Source organism: Sphaerodactylus townsendi, linkage group LG10 (genome assembly GCF_021028975.2).
Source record: "Sphaerodactylus townsendi isolate TG3544 linkage group LG10, MPM_Stown_v2.3, whole genome shotgun sequence".
In the NCBI taxonomy this organism is placed as follows: domain Eukaryota; kingdom Metazoa; phylum Chordata; class Lepidosauria; order Squamata; family Sphaerodactylidae; genus Sphaerodactylus; species Sphaerodactylus townsendi.
Window position 1 is genome coordinate 1,798,292 of NC_059434.1, and position 18,440 is coordinate 1,816,731.

The window sequence follows — 18,440 nt, forward strand, 5'->3', positions numbered from 1 at the left end:
GGCTCAGCGGGGAAGCCATTTCTTAATGAGACAAAATGATGTCACCCTGAAAGTGAACAATTTTGCAGCTTCCATTCTGAATTCTTTTATAACTGAAAAATCTGTGTCACTAAATTTTTAATGTTCACATAAGTTCACTGTTTTGATTGACATAACTAATATTACAAACTCCAAATAGTCAAATTGTGCCTAAAATAAATGCAATTGAAATTCCGCCAGAGGCATTTGTATTTACTAGTATTACATTATGAGATAAGCGTTATGAGATAAGCAATAAAATATTTTTTAAAGCAATCTGAGTTAGTGGGTACTTTTAGGCTAGTTTCTAAATCATTTTCTGGTCACTCAGTAATTTGATATCCTGTGCTGAGAGTGTGAGGCAGTGGCGCAACACCAAGGAGGAGGGGGAGCACTGGGGGCGTTCCAGCAAGGGGCGTGGCCAGGGCATGGAGGGGTGAAGGCAGGCGGGGCGCAGGATGCATGCATGCCCCGGGCGCAGCTCCCCCTCGCTCCAGCCCTGGTGTCAGGTGGGGGTTTGTCCTCAGACTGCCACAAATAAATAACATGCAAAGCAACTTTGAGTTTTTATTAGTGTTTGTATATTCTCACAAAATAAAACTCATACAGGTCACTGGTCCCAACACCCTCTCAGACAAGTTCATAACCTACAAGCTCAGTGCTGCAACTAAGAGACCTGCCAGGTGCAGCTGCCTGCTGTAACTCCACAGTGCCCCAGGCAAGAAAAGCCCACCATAGCTCCACTGTGTCTTCAGACTAGGGCTGTTCAGCTGCTATCTATGCACACCACTGCCTGGAAAAAACAAAATCAGTGTCCTGTGCACCACTACACCATTCCAGGAGAAACCTAAAAGTGATGAAGAGCAGTTCTAGGAATCACCAGTAACTCTTCAGTAAAATCACCAAATATCTGGCAAACCCTAGAGCCGTTATATGTCACATCTGAATTTTCCCTGGAGCTGAGAGGAAAGACTATAGTTTAAAACAAACCTAGATCCCAAAGATCTTAGGAGGCTGTATGCATTCCCTCAGCGGGGGGGGGGGGGGGCGAGGAGGCTTGACACAGCCCCCAGGTGCTTTCTAGATGAGGCAAGGGAAGGGGGCATGCAATGCAACTCCATCCTAAGCATGTTTGCTCAGATACATCCCATTGATTTCAGCAGGAGTTACTGACAGGTAATGAAAACTGAAAGTGAGAGGAGAGTTCTGCTCAGGCCTGCCTCCAAAAATGCCTCCAAGAACGTTCTGCAGTTAGTGGAAGTTAATTGAGCAGTTGCCCATGTTGAAAGACGTGGCTATTAAATCAATCAAAGAACCATAAAAGCCTTTCTGGCAGTTTGTTGCAATGCAGCCTGAAAGGGGGGGGTGGGGGTGGGGGTGGGGGGGTTGGTGGAGGAGCAGGCAGATGAGACCGGCCAGCTGTGATGTGGGTTTGAGGGAAGGGTGTTTGTCCATGTGGTGGAGTGTCTGATTTGTCTTTAGGAGTGTGTGATGTGTGACACTTTCCTATTACTGCTGCCTGACCATTAGATTCTGCACAATTGTACTTGAAATGAAGCAAACAACAAGAGAAAAATGTCCCAAAATACATTTCATGGAGGTCAAAGCCCAGAGGCCAAATAAGGATAAATAAGGAAATGACTGACAGCTGACAAAATGGCAGTGATATTTGGTCTCCCCCAGGGTATTTTTTTATTAAATTTGCCTTTCTTGTAACTGGACATTTTTCTGCCTCCTCCCGCACATGTCAATTCCATGTGGAAAAGCAGCTGATGAGAAGGCTTAGTAACATGTAAACAAACCCAAGATAGAAATAAATTCTTTAAAATATATGTATCCCATTTTGTTTTTAAGGAATTCCTTACATCTGTGGTTACAAATATGGCTGTGTTTGTTCTCTCCCACACCTTTTATTGTGCAGTTGCTGCCTCTTTATAACAAAGAAGAATTCAAATAGTGGTCCCACACGTGACTCTTCTTAATGTAGCGCTGTATTCCACATAAAAACCATGCTTCTCACAGCAACCATCTCTTTAAGGGCCTTCTTTTTAAAACAGCTGCTGCTTCACTGTTTAATTATTTCTTTAGTCCATTAATGTCCCCAGAATAAGGTGTTTTTAAGTTACTTTTCTCTCTGAAGCTGAATATAATGCTCATTATTATTTTTCATTTAATGACTGCAATCTCAAAATTGCAAATTTATATTGTTACCGCCCAGGAAAATAAACAAAATATTTTCCTGAATCAGGTTGCCTGGCTACACTGGGCTCCATGCCTGGACGTGGAGACTTGTGTGGCTCAGAAGCCTCCATAAGGCTTGCAAAGGTAGTGAATGTGTGATTATGCCAATGCTATATGGTCTCCCTCTTGTTTATGCCCTTCTAGGATGTAATAAAAGCCCCTTTAGAGTTGAATTTATGATTTGCCCGCTGCTTAGGATTTTAGTTTGACTAGGTTCCCCAGTTAGCTTAAGGTTTGTTACTGTTAATTTAGGAGATTCTTATGTGTCTGTATTGTACTATGTTCCCTAATGTTTAAGTTTAAAAATGTTATTTTTAAGATTTGTGTTTGTCAGCAAAGGCAGTAGCCTGTAGAGGATGATATTAAGGGACAAGGAAGTTGACTCTGGAATGCTGCTTAGACCAACACCCATCTGACTCCTTAGCAAAGACAAAGACCCCTTTGGACTTGCAAATCAAATCTGTTGGCAGCACCCAGAGGTCCCCAGCAGTTGGAAGGCGTGCAGGGACCACCATTGGACAGTTTGAACATTTCTTTGTTGCAAAGATGAGGAGCGGGAGCCTCAGGGCATTACTGAAGGAAACAGCCATCTGAAAAAGAAGATAGCTGGGTGCGGCAGCGAGCCCACCTGGATTTCCTGAATGGACCTTATCGGCTTTCCTTTCAGCACCATTGCGAGATCTCGCGGGACTACGTTTGACAGCGGGATTTCGTGATCCCATTCACAGTTGTAATTGTATCTTGCTATTGTATTGTTGTTTTCTTATTGGTGTTTGGTGAGGGACTTGCCCCCTCCCCTCCCCTTTCTACCTCCCCTTTTGCCCCTTTGAAGTTTGGCAATACAAGTTCTTACACTTGGTTGCAAGGGCGCGAATCTCCTGCCCGAGCTGTGACCACCATCTCCGAATAAGTTGCTGAGCTGAAATTAAGTTGCTAAGCTGAAATCACTTATTGTTATCCGAGCCACAGTGGTAACAATATTAGGCAAAATATGAGAAAATTGTTGGTTGCTTTGGGGAAAACTTTTCAATTTACCTGGTTTGGGCAGGCAATAGTCTGCCAATTGACTGGGCTGCCTACTGCCCCTAGTTGGTGGAAGGAAGCAGACCAGACGAAGGGGGTGGGGGGATGATTTGCAAGCTCAGATCAATGACATCACTTCTGGGTTTAACCTGGAAATGTCAGCATTGCACTAGAGAGACCATAGAGTTTTTGGAGGAGAGTGCCAGTGTGTCCCAGTGTGCTGCTGGTCCTTCTGGGTAAACCCGGAAGTGACATCAGCTTACTTGACAGGTGGATCGCCACCCCAGCCCCCATGAAGCTCCTGCAAGTTGCCAAGGAGGGACCTGGCAACTTTAGGGAAAAACCTTAGGGAAAGCTGAGGGGAAAACAGCCACCCATTCCAGAAACAAGAACCCAGAAGCATTAAAGGCTGATTCAGAAATACCTAAGGTGGCCAACTTCCAGGTGATGCTTGGATATCTCCTGGAATTACAACTGATGCTCCAGACTATGAAGATCAGCTTCCCTGGAGAAATAGCTGCTTTGAAAGGTGGCGTTTACAGTGTTATACCCCAGGTGCCATCGTCAGCTACGCGTCTGTCATCTTGATACACCACTACCATCCTGAACAAGACGTTGTTGATCAAGTTTATGAATACACCAGGAGCTCCACTGAGCCCAAAAGGCATGACTGGGTATTCAAATTTTGTGTTTGCAATTTGCAATTACTGAGTTTGGCTTAAAAAACATCACACAAGAATACCAGCAGCCATTTTCCACTATTCAGAGAGGATGGTTAGGGGCACCTTATACAAGGAAGTGTAAAATTAGATCCCTTTGCTCAATTCACATGAAACCTGGGAGTGTTTAGAAGAGATGGGGGACCAGGTACCCTGACATTCTGATACTATTTAGCCTGTGAGTGCTCCTTTGCAAGGTAGGCCACTTTGGTCCCATAGGGACTTGGCAACCCTTGTTGGACAAACAAGATGCAACTCTGGCTTCTGTTCATAAGCTCTTTACTTCCATCAGGCAGTTAACAGAACCATACCAATTTCCTCCCTGTTTCTGTGCTTCCCTTTTATCCCTCCCTGGGGGTTCTCTCCCTCCTGGGAGCTCCCTGTTCCAGCCTCCTGGTGGCTGGCAAACTGTCTGTCATGCCTTGCTGGTCTGGGGCTGGCTCTTCAGCATTCCTGGCCCTCCCCCTTGATTGCAGCCTGGTTGAGGCTATGCCCACCCCACCCACTCTCTAAGGCTACGAGAAACTGCTGATTGCAGCTTTGTTAGGGCTGTGCTATCTTACCCTTTCCCCTGGAATTGCTGAGCTTGCTGTTGCTGCCATTTCTCTGAAGTTTCTCTGCCATTCTGAAGTTTCTCCCGACTCCTGGCTTCCTGGAAGTCCCTGCTCCTGTAGGTAAGTCTGAAGGCAGGGCTGCTGGTTATGGGACCTCCGGGGTCCCTGGGTGGGCATCTATAAAAAGGAGAGTGGTGAAATAGGCTGCCAGATACTGGGAGGCAGCCCCATTCATGGACATAGTGAAAAAAGTCCTCCTAGGAAAATCTGCCACTTTCCTTGACTGGAAAACAATGGGCAGATAACCGATCCTATCTGAATGAAAACAGAAATGGAACCTGATAAGTCTTAATGATATGACAACCTTTCTGAGAACTCTTAAATATTCACCTTCCCTTTCTTAAATATGAAATGAAATAAAACAATATTTTTCCAGTGCACATCTCTTCTAATTCTGAAGAACCTGATGCAACCAGGTCAGGGTAAGAGTTGGTATTTAGGTCCCTGAGGGAAAATTCATCTGAACTATATTAGAAATTACCCCATTTTTATGTGGTCAAGGATACTGATGAGTCAGAAAAGTTGACATAAATCTGGTGACTGGGAAATAGCAGATGTTGGCCTTGAAGGCCATTTGTTGGACTATTATTATAGAGAGAAACAATGAAATATAGACCAGAGGAGCTTTAAGTGTTCCGACTAGGTCTAGGATAACACTGATAAACAGGATAAGTATATTTTTTCCTTAACATGAAGAAGTGGTAAAGGAGTACACAAAGAATGCCTGAAGCTGGTACACAAAAGATCAAGAGGAAGTAGAGCGGAAGCATCATTAGGAAGATAGGTTTCTTTTCAGTTTTATTGGTTATGGCCTGTTCACTGCCAACTCTGGGTTTTTCCCTAAATTCCTGTAGATTTGGCAGCAGAGCCTAGGGAGATGTGGCACCCAGTGGCGTATCAATAGAAAATGGAGCCTGGGGAAAGAACTGGGTTTTCTCTCCCCTCCCCCCACCATGGGCAGCCGCCTTCCCCCACCTTCTCACATTCCCCCCCCCCTTTATGCTCCTTGTCCTCCTTCTATGTGCATGGCCCTTCCAGCCAATTAGTGCCCCACCCCTTCTTATTCTGTGGGCCCGGCCCACCTCCATGTCGGCCCGCTTCAGCCCACCCCACCCATGGCCTCCCTGTCAGGCATGGGGGCCGTCCTCGGGCCTGTTGACTCACCCAGGGCCACTGGGCTCTTGTGGCTTGTGCCTGAGCTGCCCACCAAGGAGCCACTCGCCACTGAGCTGACTGCCCTCCTTGCCCTCACTCGCTTGCCACCCCCACTCTCAGCTTGCCCTCCAGCTCAGGGTAGGTTGTCGAGTAGCTGGGGAAGTCCAAGGCGGGGGTCGCCTCTGGACTCCGACATGGGAGGAGGGGTGGGGGAGCGATTTTCTGCCCCCCACGTGACTAAATGGCCACTGCCTGGGGACATTTGACCCCTGGCGGTTATTCCCCTGATGGCACCTGGGGTATAACACTGTAAACTCCACCTTTCAAAGCAGCTATTTCTCCAGGGAAGCTGATCTTCATAGTCTGGAGCATCAGTTGTAATTCCAGGAGATATCCAAGCATCACCTGGAAGCTGGCCACCTTAGGTATTCCTGAATCAGCCTTTAATGCTTCTGGAATGGGTTTCTGGAATGGGTGGCTGTTTTCCCCTCAGCTTTCCCTAAGGTTTTTCCCTAAAGTTGCCAGGTCCCTCCTTGGCAACTTGCAGGAGCTAGCTTCTGGTGAAAACAAGGCTCTTTCCTCTCAGTCTTTGAGATCTCTTTGAGAACACTGGCCCCCTAGCCATTCTCCCTTTGTCTCTGGCTCTCTCTGCCTTTAGACATGATCTCCCCTGACTGAATCTGAGGACTGACACGAACTGTGTGTCACACAAGCTGCTTTCAAAATGCTAAAACTGTCTTTCTGATAGGCTGTTCCTTCTTTTATATGAGCTGGCGCGGCGTCCCCTCTCGGTGGCTCCTGGCTGCTGCATCTCAGCTTGCCAATCAGGTGGTGCTCTGGTTAACACTTAGTGCTCCTGCTCTGGCTGAGCTGCACCTTTTCAGATGAACCACTATAAAGCCTGATCCGTCAAAATATCCCTTTGGCTTTCTCACGTTCCTCAGATCTGGCTATGGGAAAGTATGGTGCATTGCTCTGCATAGACCTTCAATAAAGACTTTCATTAGCAGTACTGGAGTCTGGTTAATGTCTATTCACTGGCAACCTTACACTGTGGCAGGATGGTTGTGTCAGAGCAGGCTGAAATCAAATCCATGGAAGACGGAGGTCCTGGGCTGGGATGGTGCACACTGGAGCAAGGGGTTTAAACTGCCAAACTGGGATGGTGACTTTTTTTTCAATTTAAATGATAATTTTAAATTTTTTTCTCACATTAAAAAACACACAGACACAGACACCAGCAACATTGGCAAACAAAAAAGAAAGAAAAAGTAAAAGAAAAAATATTAATACATAACAAAATACAACCCATTACATATTCTACTATGACTTCTAGCTATCTCATCTTTGATTGAAAGTTAACTCTAGTTTCAAGTATATCATTTTTTAAAAATTAGATCCGCTATTTTTGTTTCTCTAATATTCTACATGGAAATGCAGTTCTGAAGATATGAGGGTCCCAGGCCACTCAAGGCCTTAAAAGTAAAAAACTAACACCTTGGACATAATGAGAAATTCAACTGACAACCAGTGAAGCTGGCATAGGCTGAGAGTAATATGGCCCCCCACCGTTGCTCCAGTGAGGAGCCGTGCAGCCACATGCTGAACCAGCTTTAACCTCCGGATCAGAGGGAAATTTCATTAGAGACACTCAAGGCACTGGGCAACCTTTCTTTACTGCTCTGACACTGATGTGTAGATTGCTATTCTCAGGGAAACTTCCTTTCGTCTTCCTTTTTGAACCTCCACTCACAGGCACACACTCTTCTCCATCTTGAAACCATGCGGGCAGGCATCCTGAATCCCCCCCCACCCCGAAGGCGTAGTTAGGGAAAATTGAGCCCGGGGTGAAATCTGGGTTTTGCGCCCCCACCCCCAGAATGGGCAGCTGCCCTCCACCACTACCAAATAATGATTTTTTTGGACCAAGTAATCTCAAAATCACCACCACATTATAGAACATGCCCCAACTCACAAATCTGAACACAGCAATGGGCTATACCACACAGGGAAAATAAAAATGTTTGGCAACTGGCTGCCCTGCCCCCGGCTGCTTGGGGTGTGTGTGTTTTGGCCTGCTGGGTGGGCGCCGACAGCTTCTGCAGGGGTTTCCCTGTGATGGAAGAGCTGGAGACTCTCTCCCAGCTGTTCTACAGGAGGGAAACCCCTGCAGATGCCCCTGCCACCCACCGAGTGAACCAAACACCCCCCCCCCAGAGCAGCCGGAGGCAGGGAAGACAAGCGCCCAGGCCACCCCCTGCCCTCCCAAGTGGTGGATTGCCACCCCACCCCCACGCTCCGATCCAAGGCCTGGCTGCTGTCCTGCCCTCGGCTGCTCTGGCGGATCGTCACCTCCTTCCCCTGGGATCCAAGACCTGGCTGGCTGCCATGCCCATGGCTGCTCTGGGGGGTGTTTTGGCCAAGAGATGCTCTTTGTCCAATATCATATTGCTTGGGTACAATGGCTTTTCATTTTTATTTTATATGGAATATGAGGCTTAACTTTTGCTATTCTTTAAGGGAGACACTGATCTCCTGTTCAATTTTAGAAGCAATATGGATTTTTTTTTCATTTTATTTCAAATATATTTGTACCCTGCCCTATCCCCTGTAGTCGTACCCACGAGGTCCCAGGGAAGAGACGACACGCGGAGATTTCATCTGGTGGAGAGAGCCAGCAAGCAGGAAGTGCGGGATCCCGTGATCCTGGCAACTCTGCCGTGCGCTCGCCCCTCACACCTTTTATTAGGGTTTCAATGGGGGCGTGTAAAAGGGGTCGGGCAGAAGTAGTATGAGGAGAACAGGAGGTCGGGAGAGCCTGAGGAGAGCGAGGGAAGGTCATCATAAGTGTGAGATGCATGATCCTCATCAGGCTGCCCCTACGTCGCGGGGAGGAAGCATCCATGTCTGGGCCTAATCTTCACCTGAGGGCAGGAGCCTTTGTGTCCCTTTGTGTGGGACACCTGGTGACCCTTGAGTCAGGGCAGTTCATGAACCCGTGATGACTCATGGGGAGAGGCGGAGGGGTTAGGGGAGCCGTGTAAGCCTCGAAGGCCGTAGCCGGCACCGGCATGCCTAGCGCTCCTTCTACGGTTCTGCCGGGTTCGCGGGCTCACCCCTACAATCCCCGAAGGGCTCAGAGTGGCTAACAACATGATAAACAATACATTTCAACAATATCTAATACATCAACATAAATCAATACATTAGCAACATCAGAGTAGCAATACACAACAATCAAGTAGAAATATATTGATACATTTCCAACCAAATGTTTCCAACACATCAATATATAAACTTCATGACAATACATAACCAATAAACTAATTTAAGCAACAAGGCAAAACAATAACAGTACAATATACACTATAAAACATTACCAATAAATTAAAACTACCCTGTAAGACTAAACTACCCTTCACTATAACTGCTGCAAGAATAACCTAGTAGAGCTACCTAGTTCCTACTCTACTCCTGACAACAAGAGAAACTACAATCTCTAGATAAATACAAGAGAACTAAGTCACAAATACAGACTAACAACTCCTGGTAGCCTATACACCTCATAGTAAACTACACTTCGGCAGGGCCAGCGAAAGTGGTGATGTGAAGGTTCAGTGCAGGGAGGCCAGCAGTTCTTCTGGTATTTCTGCCGCCAACTCTGTTGTTTAATCCGTTGTTGGCAAGCTGTTGGGAGTCATAGTATAGTGCCCCAAAGGCACCCCCCAACCACAAACAGTACAGGCAAGTTCAAAAACGTCCACTATTGCCACCATGGGATATCCACTTCTTTCCACCCAACCCCTCCAAATGCTGAACAATGGCCTTTGGGGCTGGCAGTGACTTACAGATAGATGGAACTCTGGCTGAAGATGAAGACGGAAGCCAAATGTATGTGCCCACGGCTTCATTTCTGGATCAGCTGGCAAATATCTGGGCATGGGGAATGGGGTTGAGGCCCTCGTTCACGTTTATGGAGAGTGAAGAGCAGCTGGAAAGGTGGACCTGTGCTCAGCTTCACCAGTGAATTTCTCCACAGTTCTAGTGGACACCAACAGGGCACAATCACACCCCTTCGAACTAGTGAACTTCGAAGAGTGTAATTCTGTTGAAAATTGTACTGCAATTAGACCAAACATCTGTTTGGAGCCAAGTCGATTGCCGTGTGCCTGGAAGTAGCTGGAAAGAGACTCTGAACTCTGGACACTGCAAACTTCACAGAAGCGACATCATGATAAAAACGAAGAGACAGAAACGTTGGCACTGTGACAGTGGTTATGTGTAGACTAATCCACTACCAGATTTTGTTCTCAGCATTAAGAGATGAAACTCAATGAGATATATTATTAGTATAGATGACAGCCAAAGTGATGTTCCATTATCATTCTGTACAAAATCAATATCAAAACAATCCAAGTCTAGACACATAAATGTCAAATTATTTAACAAGAAGCAGTCAGAGCAGGAAAAAACACACACTTAAATCGCAACAGAAGTCATCTGGTAGCTCTTAAAGTAGCTTACCAGAATTTTATGTAAGATAAAAACAGTTTAACTAAGCATGTAGAGCAAAGCCTGAGGGCTTATGGCTAAGAACAGTATCCGAGGGAACAGCCACTCTTACCTTCACTATAACTGCCTGGTTGCAAAAGTTGGCTATTTTGTCAAAATTGAAAAGGCTCTTTGATTACTTAGGTTTAGGTTGCCTAGTGTCAGGCCTGTGCCATACTTGGCCTGGCAGCTCACACGTACACAACCTTGGAGCAGATGGCCCAATTACTGTGTTTCCCCGAAAATAAGACAGTGTCTTATATTAATTTTTGCTCCCAAAGATGCGCTATGTCTTATTTTCAGGGGATGTCTTATTTTTCTGTGTTCTGTTCGTTGGGCATGCTTCCAAACAAAAACTTTGCTACGTCTTACTTTCGGGGGATGCCTTATATGAAGCCCACTTCAGCAAAACCTCTACTACGTCTTATTTTCAGGGGATGTCTTATATTCGGGGAAACAGGGTATTATCATTGCCCAAGGCCATGGGACCTCTTTCATTCGCTTGCAATGAGACTAGCAATAGTGCTAAACGGCTACTTCTTAACTGCCTTCCTGAAGGAATAGCCTGCCTGTCCCAAAAACAGTCTATTTCTCACTGTCCTTTCATGTGCTGATATTATGGGAATGTGAGGGAGGGGGGATTCTGGGGTGAGTCAGACTGCAGCTTACAGGTATATACTGAGGGCCAGAGAGCCCTCAGTTTTGGCTATCTGGCTGTTGGGCTGACACAGTTCTGAATAAAGCTCTTGAATCTACCTTGAGTCTTATCACTGACAGGAGTACAAGACCCTTATATCTAGTCAAATGACCACATGTGAAAACTAGGATATTCATCTCAACTGGAGGGAGCAAGCTGAAGTCACTCACGCCACTTTGAGTCATTCTGTGTTTCTTGGAAAACTGGAAAAAGCAACATAAGCCACCTCCACAGGGTTAGTGTAAAGTTAAGGGCCCAGTTGGCATCTTTCTTTTTGAGAAGGGAAAGTTGGAACAACTTCCTCCATCTACTAATGTTTCAGCTCATTTAATAGGAACAGCTGGACAGCAAAGTAATGATATAGAAAATAAAGTGTCATAAAGTTGTCCACATCAGTATCTGCCCAGTACATAGCACAGTTAATTAAAAGAGTGAAAAACCCTCTACACAAAAATATTGTTTTCATGTTGAAAGGCAGGAAAGATGTATTGTCAGGAACAAGGCATAGCTATAGAAAATGGTGCCTAGTGCAAGTGTCATGACCATCTAGTGTCTTAGCCTGGGTCCTGCCATATTTCTGTAAAGAGGGGATTGGAATGTGACAGTTTTTGCTAGCACCTGCTTTGCTGTTTCAGTTTGTGCTATCTCTTACTTGGCGGTATTCCCAGAATGGTTTAGCCTTGGCTGAGAAACTTGCCTGGGAAAGTTTCAAAGAAGGCTGGACCAAAGGTTTCTTGATTTCTGTCTGTACTTTTGATACTCTGACTTTGAAGGACGGGTTTTGGAGGCGTGGAGATTGCTTGTATGTTGCGCCTCCGCTGCGCTCAGATGTCATCCGGCTGGGTCATGATGCCAAGTCAGTGGGACACTTTGGTTTTGTGAAAACTCTGCACCTTATCCGTCGGCAGTTTTGGTGGCACACTATGTGCAAGGACATAGAGGCTTACGTATGGGGGTGCCCTACGTGTACGACGGCAAAGTATGCTCCAGGCAAGCTGCAGGGGCTTCTCCAGCCAATCCCTGCTGGCAACTGGCCATGGCAGGTCATTTCGATGGATTTTATTACCGATCTCCCGGAAAGCAAGGGCAAGACAGTGTTGTGGGTTGTTGAGGACCTTTTTTCCAAACAAGCCCACTTTATTCCTTGCGCCTCGCTTCCTTCGGCCCCTGCCTTAGTGAAGCTGTTTATTCAACACATCTATAGGTTACATTCTGCTCCTGACAAGATAATCTCTGATCGGGGCCCGCAATTTGTTTCTAAATTCTGGAAATCCTTCCTCTCGTTGCTGGGGGTGGAGTCGGCTCTGACGTCACCATACCACGCCCAATCAGATGGCCCGACTGAACATACTAACCAGACCTTGGAGCAGTACCTCCGGTGCTGTACTAACTACCACCAGGATAATTGGGTTGACCTGTTGCCCTTCGCAGAGTATGCTTACAACAATGCTGTTCATAGTAGCACTGGTCGATCCCCCTTTGATGTGGTGAACGGACTGTCGGCTAAGCCCCTGCCTTTCTTGGGGGTTACCCCTGCTGGGCCCCCGGATTTACAAAAATGGATCCAAAGCACTGTGGATGGGTGGGATTCTACTCTTCATGCTTTCCAAAAGGCCAAAGATACTCAGAAGCTTCAGGATGACGTGCAGAAAACCTTTGAACTTGAAAGTTGATGATTGGGTGTATTTGTCCACTAGGAATCTCAGAGAGATCCATAAGCCCACAAAATTGGGCTTCAAATACATTGGACCTTTTAAAATTGTTCAGGTGATAAATGATGTGACTGCTCGGTTGGACTTGCCTAGTGCACTTAGTAAAATCCATCTGGTTTACATTCTAGCTTGCTCAAGTGGGCTCCTGCTTCAGATATCTGGCACAGCCCTCCCACTCGCCCGCCTCTTCAGATGATTGACAGTGAAGAGCACTACCAAGTGAAGGCTATTTTGAATTCCTGCTTGCATCGCAATTGCTTGCAGTATCTCATTTCTTGGATGGGTTATCCCCCCAAGGTACGACCAATGGGTCTACGCCTCGGATGTAAAAGCTCCGCATATGGTGAAGGCATTTCATAAGGCATTCCCTGACCAGACGGGTGGAGGGGGGCCTTAGGGGAGGCGGCATGTAAAGAGGGAATTGGAATGTGACAGTTTTTGCTAGCACCGGCTTTGCTGTTTCAGTTTGTGCTCTCTTACTTGGCGCTACTCCCATAATGGTTTAGCCTTGGCTGAGAAACTTGCCTGAGAAAGGTTTCTTGACCAAAGGTTTCTTGATTTCTGTCTGTACTTTTGATACTTGGTTCTCTCAAGGACTATGTTCAGTCGAGCTGTATTAATAAAGATCTTTCTGCTTTCATGAAGATTCCATTGTATGGACTCTGTTTGTTACAATTTCTATTTACTGAATGCTTACGGCTTAAGCAGGCCTGGGAATATTTCCCTGTACCAGTCTGCACTTATCTCTGCAGTTGCGGTATGTGTATGTGCGCATGCATGTGTGTGGAAGCTGCAGTGTTTTTATCCCAGTTCTCACTGTCTGAGGAATGTGTGCGTGTGTGAGAGTGTGGGTTTGGGTGGAGGCAAGGGAGGGGTGTACACCTGACATATCAGTGCTGGGGGATATAATGCTTTGCCTGTTTTAATGTACTCAGTTCTGACCAGTGGTGTACAGGACGTAAATAGAACCTGGGGGCATGACCACCTTCCAGTGCCCCTCCTGCCCTTCCTGGCTCCCTGCCCCCCCACGTCCCACTTATGGAAGCCAGTAGGGAGGCTGGGGGAGGGCAGGGCTTGGGGGGCAGCTTGGATGGGTGCTGCGACCTGAGGGCCTGGGGAGGCAGAAGCTGGATGGGATGCCACAGCAGGAGGCCCAGGTGGGTGCTTGTCCAAGTCACCCCTCTGAGCCCCCCCTTGGCTTCCACATGGCCACAGCCATGTCCTGACCCCCATCCCCATGCAGCTCAGCTCCTGTATAATGGTGATTGCAATATTTGCTATGCTTAGTTCTGGCAATAGAAGCCTAAAGGCTCATTCTGATGATGCTGTTTAATAACAAAACTGTGCTCCTTGCTGGTCATGATTTTTGAAAATGTTACATTTGCTGCGCCACCAATTTTGGTGGCGTAACATGAGCAAGGACATTGAGGCTTATGTCAAGGGGTGCCCTATTTGTGCTGAAATCAAATCCATTCCAAGAAAAACCCACAGGTTGTTGCAGCCCATTCCTCCTGCTGACTGTCCGTAGTAGGTTATTTCCATGGATTTTATCACAGATCTCCTGGAGAGCCAGGGCAATACTGTCCTGTGGGTGGTAGTGGATCTGTTTTCTCACTTTATACCTGTTTTCTCACTTTATACACTTTATACCTTGTTCCACTATTCCTTCTGCCCCCAAGTTGGCGAAACTGTTTATTCAGCACATCTATAGATTGCACTCTGCTCCAGCTAAGATAATTTCAGACAGAGGTCCTCAATTTGTCTCCAAGTTTTGGAAAGCGTTCCTGGCTCTCTTGGGGGTCGAATCTGCTTTGTCTTCTCCTTATCACGTGCAATCTGATGGCCAATCAGAACGTACAAATCAGACTTTGGAGCACTATCTGCGTTGCTACACTAACTACCACCAGAATAATTGGGCAGACTTGCTGCCTTTTGCTGAATATGCATATAATAATGCTGTGCATAGCAGCACCCAGAAAACTCCCTTTGAGATTGTCTCTGGAGGCTCTGCCCCACCTTTTCCCCTGTTGGGCTCAGATCTGTTACAGCCTTCTGAACTTAATGATTGGATCCAAACTATTGTTAAAGGCTGGGACTCGATCGGAATTGCTCTATGCAAAGCCCAGGAGTCCTAAAAACTGCAAGCAGATAAACATCGGATCCCTTTTCCTTTGCATGTGAATGACTGGGTGTATCTTTCCACTAAGAACCTCAGGGATGTTCACAAATATTCTGAACTTGGAAAGAAATTTATTGGTCTCTTTAAAATTATACAAGTAATCAACAATGTAACTGCTAAACTTGATTTGCCAAAGTCACTCAGCAATCCTGTGTTCCATTCCAGCTTGCTCAAGCAGGCTCCAGATTTCGTTGCCTGGCACGGCCCCCCAGAACACCCTCCTCTGGTTTTGATTGACAGGCACAAGCATTACAAAATCAACACTATCCTGGATTCCTGTATGCACCGCCAGCGTTTACAATATCTTGTGTCATGGGTGGGGTTTCCTATAGGTCATGATCAGTGGGCCTATGCTACGGATGTTCATGCTCCCATTTTAGTTACTGCATTTCATAAGGCTTTTCCTGACAAGCTGGGGAGAGGAGGTTCTTAGGAGAGGCGAAATGTCAGGATGATGTTGTTGTGTGTTCTGTCCTTGAATCTTTCTCGCCTGTCAGCCCTGTTTGCCTAGGCTGGGGATTTTTGCTTACATGTTATCTCTGCTTGCCTGTGTGAAACTATGTACTGTTTAATTTCTTGTGGTGGGAAAGAGGTTTGCTACTGTGTTAAAGCTATTATCAAAACTCTGAGTCTCTCAGAACTCACATCGCCTGTATTCAACTATGACTGCCAGTACAATAAAGAACTGAGAATGATTACTTTTGCCTGGACTTTACTAGTTTGTTACACAAACATTCATACAGTGAGACATAGAGAAGTATACACACAGTTCCTGAGATATAGAAAGAGTGGAAAAATAGGTTTGGATGATAGAGTGGGAAGGGGAGCAATGGGGACTATACATTACCTAAGTTCAGCTGAAGAAGTCTTGGAGACAGCAAGGATTCCTATGCCAGCATGGGAATCCAAGTGAAGGACGATATCGTGTCTCAAACCAACTTGACCAAGAGAGGTTAAGGCCAGTAAGATGAGCCTCAAGTTAGTGAAGAGCGCTGAGTCTAGGGTGCATATACCCTTTTATACCCTTTTGCGCAGCGTGGGGTGGGAACAAGTAGGTTTTAGTTTCGTTTTCCTGGATTTTTTGGGATTTCCATGCTGGGATCGCTGGGCTTGAGCTAATCAATGGCTCATCTATTGTATCTAAGGGCCGGGATAATAGCGCCAATTGTTTTATGATTGGATCAAGGAAGCCTTGAATGGCTTTTTGCAGGGTTTCACGTAGGAACCTCTGCCCAGGTATTCAAATTTGGCTGAGGCTTTTGTCATTAGGAAAAGATTGTTTGTTAGGGAGATCTAAAGACAGAGTAAATGTAAGACCTTGTAACAGGGAGTATCCTAGGCTCTTTTGTCCTGTATTTTTGCATAGCTGCAGCCATGGCCAAGTGTGGTATTCAAGATACAGTCCAAGAGGCCTCTAGAGGTGCTGAGTAAATTAATCATTGGTGTGCTGGAAAATCTCCTTTTGCAGAATTGGTCTGTTTTTGGCTTGGACCCCTGCTCCACACAGAAATGGCTGTTAGCATTTATCAAATATATATGTTGTAAGAAAAATCATATAAAATCCATGTTTTAACAAGTCAGGGCATGAAGGGTAGGGCAACAGGGCCTTGCTGCACCATCTATCTAGGTGTCAGAATCCCAAAACTGAAACAAACTCATGTATAAGAACAACAGTTTATTATTGAGGATCTTCTCTGGTCATGCCAGAACTGAGGTTTGCCCATGCAAAACCCTGTAGTTAAAGTAGCTTGCACCCCCCATCCTGGGAAAGCGCACCCAAAAGGAACTGAGAAAGAGATAACAAACGAGATGGCCAGGCACTGACCTTGAGCAGCACCTGGTACAGTATAACATCATTCAGCAGACAGTTGAAAGTCAGTTAGAAATGCAATTAACCCATTCCACCACCCTCAGTATACAGAAAGCAGCATTAGCAAAATCCCCATAACAGGCCTCCTGACATTCCGCTCCCTCTAGGGCCCTCCCCCCGGCTTGCTTGGGCAGTTTTGATGAAAAGCTTTTACGAGGCGGGGGGCTTTGACATTCTCAGCAAATATCCACTGATTCTGTCCAGGTAAACAACCTTTCCAAGAGACCAAATACTGCAAGCGGTTTTGATAGATGCGAGAATCAAGAATATCAGAAAGTTCATAATGTTTAGTTCCATTAATCAGGACTGGAGGAGGAATCTTCTTCTCTGGATGCCAGACATCCGGGGAACATGTCTTCTTCAGGAGGCTGCAATGAAACAGAGGGTGTATTTTATGCAAAGCATTAGGCAATTCCAGTTCAGCAGTCACTTTGTTTATCACCTTGACAATCTTAAAGGGCCCAATATATTTCGCACTCAGTTTTGAGGGCCGATGTATGTCCCAAAGATTCTTGGTGGAGAGGTACACCATATCTCCCACCACTAGGGGGAAGTCGTGTCTGCGCTTATTGGCCTGTCACTTGTATGAGTCTCTGGCCTCCTGAAGTGCTTTCAAGATAGGAGGCCATTGATCAGCCACGGATTGCATCCATTCCTGAACCTCGGGACCAGGGACATCCCTCAGCTGAAGCATGGGCAGAGGGGGAGCTGAACGACCATGAACCACCTCAAAAGGAGTCTTGCCCATACTACCATGAACCGAGTTATTGTAAGCATATTCCGCGTAGGGCAACAGGTCGACCCAGTTATCCTGCTGATAGTTCACATAACACCTCAGGTACTATTCCAAAGTCTGATTGGACCTCTCAGATTCCCTGTCAGATTGGGGGTGGTAGGCCGAAGACAACCCTTGTTCAATGCCCAACAACTTCATGAAGGCCCTCCAAAAGCGGGATACAAATTGCGAGCCCCTGTCCGTAATTATTTTCTTGGGGGCAGAATGCAACCTGTAAATATGCAGCATAAACAGTTCAGCCAGCTTCTGAGCTGTGGGAATGGAGGTACAAGGAATAAAATGGGCCTGTTTAGAGAACACATCCACCACAGTCCAAATCACCGTTTTGTCATGACTCAAAGGCAAGTCCATGGAGATCACCTGCCAGGAGCTCACTAGGCAGCGCAATGTCCTGCAATAAACCTTGGGGCCTGCTTAGAACTGTTTTTGCCATAGCACAGACAGGACAGCCCTTGATATAAGCTTCAATATCCTTACACATGGTTTTCCACCAAAACTGTCTGCGAAGCAAATGGAAGTTTTTACAAAGGTTAAGTGACCCACCGACTTGGAATTGTGCCCCTGGTGGAGGATTTGAGAACGCTGATGGGGCGGCATGTACAACAGCAAGCCCTGACACCAAATGCCGTCATGTATGATCAAACCATCGCCTTCCTCTGTAAGAGGCATCAGGGACTTTCCCGCCTCCAAGAAGGCGGAGAGAAAATGTCTGGGAGGAAATACTGTAGGCGCAGAGTGAGCTCTGAAGATTCTTTAAGACTTTATAGTATTAATTTCTCTAAATACATTGTCCTTATAATTTTGAGCTTTAAGTATAACCTGCTAAAATGAATGTAAGTAGGCCTCCTGCTCTTTGCCCTTTTCT